We start from the raw sequence: 11,477 nt of genomic DNA on the forward strand, positions 1-11,477 counted from the left end.
TGAGGAAGAGTTTTAATGTGCTGCAGCTTGAAATCAGAGATACATTCTGCCCAGGCTGGGTGGTGTTCACGGAACACCAAATGGGTGGGGTTCAGGGGGTTTGGTGAACTTTGAAATGCCGTTTCCTCATATTGCTGAGCGGCACTTAAAGTTTCTGATTTATGTGTGCCGTCCACTGTGCCACTATGACACCACTCTGGTTTTAAGGCTCGTGCTCAGCTGGAACTGGGGAGGGTACATTTAGTATTTTATTTTCAGCGGGGGATGGGTCATTATACTAAAACATCAACAAACATTAAATAGTTAAGTTACAGATTAAAACGTCTGACTTCTTTGCGACCCTGATGTACAGTTAATCTTGTTTAATTTTCTAACATTTTTTTCTTTACATTTCTTCTTTATATTTTATTTCTTGCCAAATAAAATGTAAAAATATAGTTTACAGGTGACTTAAAAGAATGAAGCAGCTAATAGCAAGAAAAGATGAGTGAAATCAGACAGGAGAGGCCTCAAGTTACAATCCTATATGGAACAAAAATGATGCTGTAAAAAAATACTAAAAATTACTCTCAAAATTTTAAGTTTTAAAATTTAAAATGTATAAGTTTCAGTAAAATAATGCTCTGACAGAAAACAGCTAACGATGTGATAGTGATAGCTGATAGTTGAATATAAAAAAACTCAATTTACTGCTTTCAAAGTAACTGAAAAGTTAATGTTCTACCATTCACTAGACTAACACATAAGCCTTTTTGAAAAATACATCACAGGCCACATAAACTCAGACTGAGGGTCCAAAATTGGCCCAAGGGCCAGACTTTGAACACGCCTGGCCTTATTGAGACTTCTGAAAAAATTCATTAAAAAACGTGACGATTGTTTGTGCATGTCTTGTTTTAGCACATAAACATTTATAAAGGATGGAGTTATTTGCTTACAGAGCCAGTGTCATATTAGATTTGAACCAGGTGCCTCACCTCTGCCAGCTCAGTCAGATTAGGCTACTGTAACACCTTCCTTATGTTGTTTACTCTGGAAGTCCTCCCTCCTTCTCTCCCTCCTCACAGCTCTCACCCACATCTCGTGTTTAAACCTCAGCCATGCCGACCACAAATTATTGAAACCCCTGGCTTGATCTAAAGGCTCTTTATTTCAGCCATCGTTCTTTATTTGCATAATTAAAGATGGATGTTCAAGACAATGAAGCTCTGACCTGACGGCTGATATCACTGCCTCCCAAGATGAAGATAAAAACATGATGCCTTCTCACCACAGCACATGCTCTGCTTGGTGATTTACTCTTGTTGGAAACCATGGGGTTTATTACAGACGGTAAAATGTAGCTTCAAACGATGATGTCACCAATGCTTCCTGCATTAAAGAAGAGTGTTCGCCGTAACTGAGAAGAGACTATGCATTGGAGCTGGAGGGGGTCTGTACTTTTCCACTCGGTGTATGTCATCACAAAGGCATGATCGGCTTGCTGGTCAAGTTTCACTACAGATAAGATGAGTTGTTACTCTGAATCCTGACCAGAAAATACACGTTTGATTAAATAAAAATAAAAAAAGATACAACAAAATGCATATTCTAACTTCCTTCCTGAGGCTCGGATAGCTTTTAAGCAGGGCCAGATTTAATTACTTGACAATACCCAAGGGACCAGTGGCGAATACTGGTCTGGAAACAGGGGAAGCTACAGTGGAACTTCAGTAGAAGGGACTTTTTTCTTTCTTTTTAACACAATTTATCCAATCAGTACTCGTCCCTGCTGTAAAAAACACTTCAGCCTCAAAGAAGCAAATTGTTTCAACAGTGATTATCACTTCTATGATTCAATGGTGATTTTGATAGTCATTAAAGCAGTTGTCTTTTAGCTCACTTTTACTAAACTGCATGTAAATAAAACAGTGTATACTATATGACAACATACGTTGGTCTCTGAGCATTTACAACTCTTTTTTACATACAGCAGTAATAACAGGAAACCGAGTTTAGGTTATGCAAAATATTACAAAAAATAAATAAAACAAAGTCTTGAACAGTTTAAAGAGAAGTTCATCACTATAATGGGAAAAATAAATTGGAAATAAGTGATAAACAAAAAGATGGACTTGGATCTTTAACGTCCACTAATAACCACCTCAGCTCTGGAAACTTCTGAGATTTGCTTTTTCAAAGAAAAACAACAGAAATCAAATGCACATTTATGCAACTTTTATTTTAAGTAAATTAGAATCAAGCTTTTGTTTATGGGTTTAAAAGTTAGGTTCAAAGCCAAAACGTTGACTAATGTTGGATGAGGAACTGACTCTTTTTAGCCAAATGGAAAACAACAACAACAAAAAAGAAAATGCAGATTTCTTTTTGCAGGACAGACAAATCACAAAAAGATTGTTTCAACACATGGCAACTTTTAAAAAGGAACACAAATGTTTTCACTGCATGGACTTTGTGTGCTCACGAAAAAATAGAATAAAAAACCATAAACCTATGCATGACAGTAATGCATATAATCTGAAAGGTAATGTCAAAATTTCCGGTTTGATTTCCCCATCATATGCAGAATAAAACTGCAGAAGTAAAAAAAATCTCCAACGTTTCAAAAGAATGTTTATGTGACCACTTAATTTCTGCTCTGCCTCTCCCTTCCTCCTGTTTCTGCTACAGTAACCAGCCTCACCACCCTCACCTGTTCTCCTGTGTTTTCCCTCCACCTTGATTGCTTGATGTGCTTCACCTGTGCCCTGGTACTAATGGATTTCTTTTTACTGTGTCATTCTCTGTGACATGTTGAGCCTGTTTAATCTGCCTGTGTTTTGGATTTCTGTAATTTTGATCGAAAGAAACTTATTGAACTCCAGCGGTGTGTTGCCTTTGGGTTTACCATTACTATTGTCTGAATTACCCATAACACAAAATCACGAAATGAAACTTTAGCCCTGCAAATAAATGGACTGTAAGATTTAAGACCAACAAAAATACTACTGTTGAAGCAGCACTTACATAAAACAACTATGGTGTGGTTACATCATACTGGAAGCATATTGTTTGGTTAAATGACAAAACTAAAACTTTTAGTACAACAATGTGTTTGGTACAGAAGGGTTACATGAACACCTCCACAGTTGAAAACTGGATTTGGATAAAGCATTCTCTTCAAAACAGATGAAACGATAAATAGAACAAAAAGGCAATTTAAAAGAAAACTTTGAGCCATGAGCAACAAAACTTTCTTTGTTTTACTGTTGCCGTCCCACAAAACATCAAAGCTCCTAAGCGTACATCAAAACTGTTAAATTACTATTTCCACAATGCCAAACTGAATATTTTAGACTGGCCCTGACTTGACTACCATTGAAAAATCTGGACAAAAATGAAAAACCAGGGTCAATGTGATATACTCTTACAGGGATACCACAATTGACTGATATATTTTAATTAATAAAATAAAAATGAATACATATATTTAATAAGTAACTGTTTTCTTCTGCAAAAACAGTTCCAAATTATTTGTGTATTCATGTACGATTTGACAAATAAATGTTTAAGTTTAATGTATTAACCTGCCTTATTTTAGTCAATGTTGCTACTGTAATATTAATGTAAAATGGTTGCTCACAGCTAGCAACTAAACGTTTTAACTAGCTTAAATATACACAAAATAGCTTGTTAGCCAGAAGCTAGGTAGTATTAGTAGTAACAACAAAAATAAGTAGAAAATATAGCTACACAATGGATAAAGGTCTAAAAACACAGATATTGTGGTTAGTAAAAAATGTCAAAATAATAAAGTTTTAGCAATAATTAGCAATAACTTGGCCCAAGGATAACAGAAAATGTGAGCATTTGTTGCTAAAATGGCTAAATGCTAACTGCATAGAAAGTAAGAGAAGTTTAGAGAAGAAAAATATATAAAACAATATAATTACCTGAGGCAGCAGTCAACCAATCTGCATGTTTATCAACATGTAAACACACACAGCCTATGGTAGCTTGGATTCCAGATTTGAATATTTGTCCTGGACATGTCCGCTCCTATCACAGCCACAAAGGGTTTAGGCAAGCTGGAGAACTGGATGACATCACCTGTTATGAAATGCCATCTCAGTCAGTCATTGTTTATCAAAGAGAGACTGTGCCAGGTATTTGACACATGTCATGGGCAGAGACAATGAAACTCAACCGTCTGCCATGATACATATATTTGCACAGATATTGTGTCATTTTTTGACAGAACAAAAACAATGCTCCTATACAAAACATGTGTGTCATAAAATTGTTAGGCCATATTTAGTTTTGCATATTTTTATGCATTATCTTTTTTTTTCTTTTTTGAATAGCAAAAGTCAGTGTTAGCAGGCATTTTAAATTAGTTTTAAACTCAATTGATTACAGCTCAATCATTATTTTTTTTTCAAGTTAGCTATATGAAACAGAAGGTAAACTGTTTTTTTTCTGGTTTTGTGGTCAACACTGATCAATAAAAAACACTTGGAGTGGAGTGACAAATAGAAAAGAGCAAAACAGGAACTGTGACATTTAGAGTGGATAAACACTGCTAGTTAGCTTTGGCTGCGAGCTAAGTTTGGTCTACTGGGATGAACTCCTGATTCATTAGAAAATGACACACTGGTATTTTGATCAGCAGACCAGTGAAGTCATGTGATAAGAGATAATGCTGTGTCTGTGACCGATCTTACTGATTGGACCAAACTATCCTGGCTGCTGAGCTGGATACCCTTGTTGTAAATTTGAATCTCGTCTATGTAATTTTTAATGGACAGTTTGTTTAGTTTATATAACTTAGCTTTTAAATATTAAAACATATTTTTGTAGTTTATCGATGCAGTGTTTAATGTGACAACAGTGCAGTTTTTTCAGATTTTCTTTAGGAAGATTTTTCATTTTTTAAGAGCTTTCTTTCATACTGAGACATTTGTTTCTTTTCTGAAACAACTCCAAATGTGCACCAATGTTTAAATCTTATCTTCAAACAGAGAGCAAAGCACATAAATGCAATATTTTACTTCAGGAGTTTGGGAAAGGTCAAATATTTTGGAGATTCTTAATCATGTCTAGTTGTCTTCTTGTGTGCGTGTGCTCCTGTACTGCACGGCTTGTGTCAACTTTTCCTCGTACTCTGATTCTGGGGAAAGATGCAAACTCGTGCGAGGACGCTGGGTGTGTACAAAATGCAATGGACAATGGGAGAGTTAAATTGGACCAAGTACACCTTGAACACACCTTTAGTTAGATGTTCACTAATGGTATTTAAGTGATGTCATAGTTTCACCAAGTAATTTTCCTGTCTCAGAGGCTAAATTACAGGAATTACTGCCTGTACATAATTATTCTGTTTTCAAAAATATTAATTCTACAGATTTGACCTCTGATGTCATTACAGTGACAGTTTGGATGACTTTCAAGCCATTACGGAAGCGATCTTGACCTGGGAGTGTGATTGACTAATTACATACAGGATCTTTAATTATATACTGCTGCCTGTCTGTCTGGAGTTTGTTGCCATCGGAGTCATCCAGTTTGTTAATCACTTGGAATCCAAAGTGAATCAAAAGGAAATTAATTCACGTATTTACATTCAAACGTTCACACATCCAGATGCCTGATCCAGCTGCTCTGTAGTGATGATGAACTTCAAACTTTCACTAGAAACGGAAACAGCTTCATCTGAAACCCTTGGGGCAAACGGAAAAATGTTGGCGAGCCAAAAAAAAAAAACAAAAAAAAAAAAAACATCTTGAGTCATTTTTGAACACCACTATTGCGATACAGATTAGTTTAATGTTTTGGTTGAGCTCATTCTTCTCTGTCATTTTACAATTGTAGGTAAATAAGAAAACACTGATGAATACATAGACAAGTCATAAAACCTTTCACAGATGTTCTTCAAACCTTCATGAAAAGCAGGAGGAGGTCAAGACTTAGTTTATCTCACCACGAAGACGTCATCCCAGTTCTGCTCCCAGGGTCTGGATTTAATACAAGATGGACAAATGTAATTTTTTTCGTCCCACATACAAAGTGGCCTTGAGTGCTTTACATAACTAGCTGGACCCACCTGAAAGCTCTGCATTATTGTTTGCCTCACGCATGTCGCCTCCTGTTAGTGGAATGAATGAGCTCATCGCTGACACCAGTCTGAGCCATGAATGGCTTGTTCATACCAAAATACATGTGACACACTAACACCAGAACCATTTTTTTTAACAAAGTGAAACAAAATCATAAACGCAAACCCTTTTCCTGTTACAAATGTTTACACATATTAAAAGGGAATGTAAAATGAAGCTGATATATCTGACAAACACTGGAGGTTGGTTTTAGGACTGAACATTTATTCTTGCATGGTGGACAAATATTGAAGGGCTGATCCCTTCAAAAGTCTCCACAGCTGATCAATGTTTTAAGAACGGTCAAACCCAGAGGGGCCACTTCTGGCTGTGAGCACCCCAGATCCAGCTTGCAGCTAGGTGTCAAAAATAATATTATTCTATTATATAATACAATAAGTATTATTGTTAATAGTAATAATAATAATACAAATACAAAAAATGGTTTGTTCATTAAAATGCTTAATTTTATTATTATTAAATGTATTATTATTTATTATTAGGTAATCATTAATGTACTTAAAAAATTGGACCGATTCCGTGAACAGTCCAACAACATTGTAAATAATATTTTTAAACAGATACGGTACAGTGACCATATCTGTTTAACTGAATCAACAGTTCATGATGGGATCATTAATGTGAATGGTAACAAATCTGACTGAGTGAAAATCACTTTCATTTGCTTTAGTCATGCGTCCCGTGTGGGTTGTTATGGGCAGGTGTCCTTACACATGGTGTGGGATAACAATTGGGTTTACAACAGGTGCTGTGATGTCTTTGAAACAACTGTCTGGGGTGAGCTGAGCCACAAATAGAAAGTGATTCCACATAATTGAAGAAAGTGGCTCACATGGAAGTCCTCTCACTGACATTTGTCACTCTGCTGTTTCAGTCAGTCAGTCAGTAAGAACCTGAGGCATTCTGATTTGGCAAGTTATACATTTAATAAATTAAAAAGTATAAAAATAGTGAAAATATACTAGAGTAGTGTAAAAGACACAAAAAAGTTTGTAGAGTTTTACACTGAAGGTTGTTCTGGCTCAGATTCAGACCAGTAACCAGCTGCTCAAGGCATTCCACCCATGTGGAATAACCCTAACCACTTTGCTGTTGAGATGGTTGGAATGGTAATTATTTTACCCTAAATATTTGTGGCAACTATATATTTTTTCAGCGTCTCAGTCATGTGACTCCAAAAAAATACATTGTATTTGTGACACTTGGATTAAAGCACTTTTAAACTTCAGTATTGGTCCATTGATTAAACTTCCAATCTTATCTGACATTAAAACCTGACATTTTTGATACAAGGCTGCAAAATTGATGTTTTAGCTTACCTTCACTGATCTGTGTAATAGTAAAATATACTCTATGATTGGTTGAATTTATAAAGAAAAAAAAATTACAACTATTTCAGGCAATAATTTAAAAACTGGTTTCGGACATCTTCCTTATGCTTTGTCCAAAAATAGGCCTTCTCATGCCGCCTCATGGCCTCACTTATAAACCACAGCTTGTTGGTTAATTGCTGATTGAAAACACAGCTTCACTAATAAAATGTGCTACAAAGTACTAATTTCTCTTCTTTTTACAGAATATAAATGAACCATGAGCGAGAAAATGACCTGAGGCACATGCCAATCGTCGTCCCTAGTAACTCACACAGAGAAGCTCTGTTCGTTTAATAACCCCCAAATTAAAGGAAAATGTATGATTTAATCATCTGGCCTCAAAACTTAGATCATGCTCTATTACATCATTCTGGACTGACTGGTGCTGTTGACCTAATCCTGCCGTAACGGAAGTCGAATCAGTACATTTAAACCTTCAAGGAATATCTCCGTAAAGCCAAGGCTGATGGACGCACATGCATGAAGCAGGACTGGACAGTCGGAACTTATAGAAGAGCATTGTGACCATACTGGGGAGAACAACAGTATGGCTGCGGTATGATGCAAATATGTGCCCAATTGAATTGAAAAACATTAGGAAAACAATGAAAGAATGTCAACCGGTCCACTAGTCTAAAACATGAGGATTACATTTTTTGGCAACATATATTTAGAAGCAGAATATAACATTTGTCACCATAACGGGTGTTATTTCCCCCATTCTTCACTTTATTCTGAGCTGGTTTTTATAGCAGCGTACTTAGGGCTTTTATGTACCATGGTTAAGTAAGAATGTTAACCAAACGAGCCATTTCTAAATAGAGGCTATATTTTTCTTTGCCACAAAACATTGCAAACCTCTTCCATCATGCCTTCCCCCCCAAAATACCAAACAACAGTTGGTTTCAGCAGTTGTTGTTGCCTCGCAGGGCCGTGCTGCAGTTGGGTAACTCCTGTTCACTCTGTCAGTGCAAAACAACAGGCAGACGGCGCATGTGTCGACTATAAAATCTCTGAAACACATCACTAAGCATATGTGTCAGAGATTGGAACAGCGGGTAAGATGGGTGATGCAATCTGTGCAGATCCTGACAGGTGGGATAACAGCATTTACTTCTTTAAAGCTTTAAACTGGGCGTAGCTGTAAAAGTTCACAGGAATCTGTCTGGGCTGGGCCCAGAGATGAGAGAATCACTTTCTGCAACCACACTCTCACACTTTTCACCTCCGTAAAGGTCAGCCCCTGATCACATGCACATTCATGGTAGATTAAGAGTTTGATTTTCTTTTACGATGAGGCTAATTTTGCACACATCAACTGGGATTCAAGTCAAGGATATTTTAAAATACTTTCAGGCTATGTTTATGAAGAGTAGCAAAATTTAATTTGTTTTACTTTTTCAACTGTTTCAGGGCCAGAGTTCAAAATTTCAAAGTTTGTTGGTAACTTAAAATTTAACTTAGTTATTGCAAGTCTGAATTTGGCCTAATTCTAACTCTTTAGTGTGTTCTTTGCTAACATTAAGAATCTTATGCCATGCTAGTTTTAGTTAGTTCAGGTTGCCTCACGTTACCATTGCGTCATTTTATGACTGTTTTTGTTTCAAAGATATTTACCTGGTAAAATACATACAAATAAACATTGAGCTATTTTTCTTCATGGTTACATTCTTCATTCATGACATCATTTTTTATTGCTACTTTGTTATATCCTAAGGCATGGATGTCTATTTATAAGTTTTTATGTGCTGTGGCATTTTTAAAGACAATTTACAATCTTTAATCTTCTAGCCTGAGCTCCCTTTACTCCATTCACGTGATTTAACAGACGTTCTGACACTGTGTGCACCCTTGCTATTTTTTTTTTATCAGTTACTGGTGATAGTACAGTAGGTGGACAAGGATTGACCCCACATGGCACACATAGGAGGAACAATTGTTGGATCAGTGTCCTAACCAGGGACCTAGAGGAGCCTACAATCAAAACTATTTGGTTGGCCCCTATCTGCTGTGTACCATTGACACATTCTGACAGGAGTATTCTTTTTTTTTTTAATTTAGGAATGATCCTTTAAACAATAATCATTTTATAATTACCTTGGTCTGTATTGTTAACTGGTCATCTGTGTCCTGTAACCACATATCATCATCGCTCCCAGCAACAGCCTCAGGCAGCTGTCCCCCAGTCAGCCACAGGCACAATCTCCCCATTGTGTCTAATGTGCAGCTGGCATGGGGTTGGAATGCCGGCACATCATGAATCAATCACAGTCCTTACTAAGTAGACCAGACTCAGGGATGATATGAGGATATCTGTGGCAGCTGTAACATGGCAAAAAAAAAAAGGATTACAGGATGACATACTTGCATTACATATTTTAAACAGTACTTTATATGTTGTATGTGTAAAAAATGGCAAATCAATGTGTTTTAATTCATGATATTTCTTATCCTGTGTGTAAGTGTGCACTGACAAATAAAGCTTTTTCTATATACTTTTAAATTTGAATTTGACATGCAGAAACAAGCTATTGCTGCTGGTGTGCGTGCTGTTGTGCCAAACCTCATCTAAGACAGCTAGCAGTATAGTTAAGTATTCACTTCACTAGCGACAGGCTAATATAATTCCTGGTCATTTTACAACTTTTCTCTCAAATTTTACAACAGTTAGTGGAATCTCTTTTTTTCTTGTACAACTGGAGCAAGCCTGAAACTATTAAACACGAAATAGCAAGCTAGCAGTATAGTTAAGTATGGTAGCAACAGGCTAATGTAATTCCTGGTCATTTAACAATTTTTCTCTCAATTTTTAAAATAGTTAATGAAATACCTTTTTTTTCTTGTACAATTGGAGCAAGCCTGAAACTATTAAACAAAAGAAACACAAGAAAAAAGACTATGGAAAAAATGTACTGAAGTGTATTGTCTCAAATTAAATATCCAGTCATACAAAGTTTTCCGTTAGCTGTGCAGTTGACCCCTTGTGGGTCGCATATATTACAATCAAACATCTGACTAACAAGGGTTAAAGAAAACAGATACAACAATTTTCATATATGGTCAATGGAATTGAACTTTTCATACAGTGACATAATCATATTCTACTGCCATTATGTTAAGTGTGTTTTTGAAACAAATGTGCATGAAAGACACAGATGTCCCGTGGGACGCTGTCTTTAAAGCAAAAACACTGTCCAAGTGCTTACGTATTGCTGAAGTTGATGTAGCCACCAAAGTATCAGATTAAAGAGCATCTGTACCACGAATGCTCTGGAACAGATCATATTCTTTGAAACATTCTGGGCTGGAGGTTTGTGGACAATCCAAAACATGTGTAACAGCGCCTTCTACTGCTCTAATTATGTAATTGAGAATGACAGAGCCGGAGAGATGGGTTTCTACAACTGTGAGCAATTTGAGATAAGTGGTTTCTTCAACTGAGCCGTTTTTACCACCCAGGTCTGTTAAAACACTGGTCCCCTAACCTATTTGACTTGAGCCCTTTTTACATGGGCCATGTGGATTAAACTCAAAACCACTGTAATCCACATTTCTGATTGCAATTGCATCAGTTGAAGGGATTTGAATGTCTCCAGTGAGCGTCACTGGAGACCATACACAATAAACAAAGAACTAAAAACCTTATTTCCCTCTGTTTGCAATATTAAACACACTTTCTGGAACAAATGCCTGATATACATAAGGTTTACATTGATGTACAAAGTCAAAGATTGAGACTTTACTTCCTAATGGTTATTCTTCTCATGCAGATTTTTTTCACAGGACATTTGCACTCTTAGACAACCAACCTACAGGAATGCAGACCTACCTTTGAACATGTTGGCCCTCTATTCTGGTTAGACCTGAAATAGAATCTTTTATGCGATAGGTCTGATAATCTTGTTTATGAAGTATTAGTTCCTGTTTACATAAAATTTCTAGATAAGAA

This window comes from Cynoglossus semilaevis, chromosome 12 (genome assembly GCF_000523025.1).
Source record: "Cynoglossus semilaevis isolate Cse_v1.0 chromosome 12, Cse_v1.0, whole genome shotgun sequence".
Classification (NCBI taxonomy): domain Eukaryota; kingdom Metazoa; phylum Chordata; class Actinopteri; order Pleuronectiformes; family Cynoglossidae; genus Cynoglossus; species Cynoglossus semilaevis.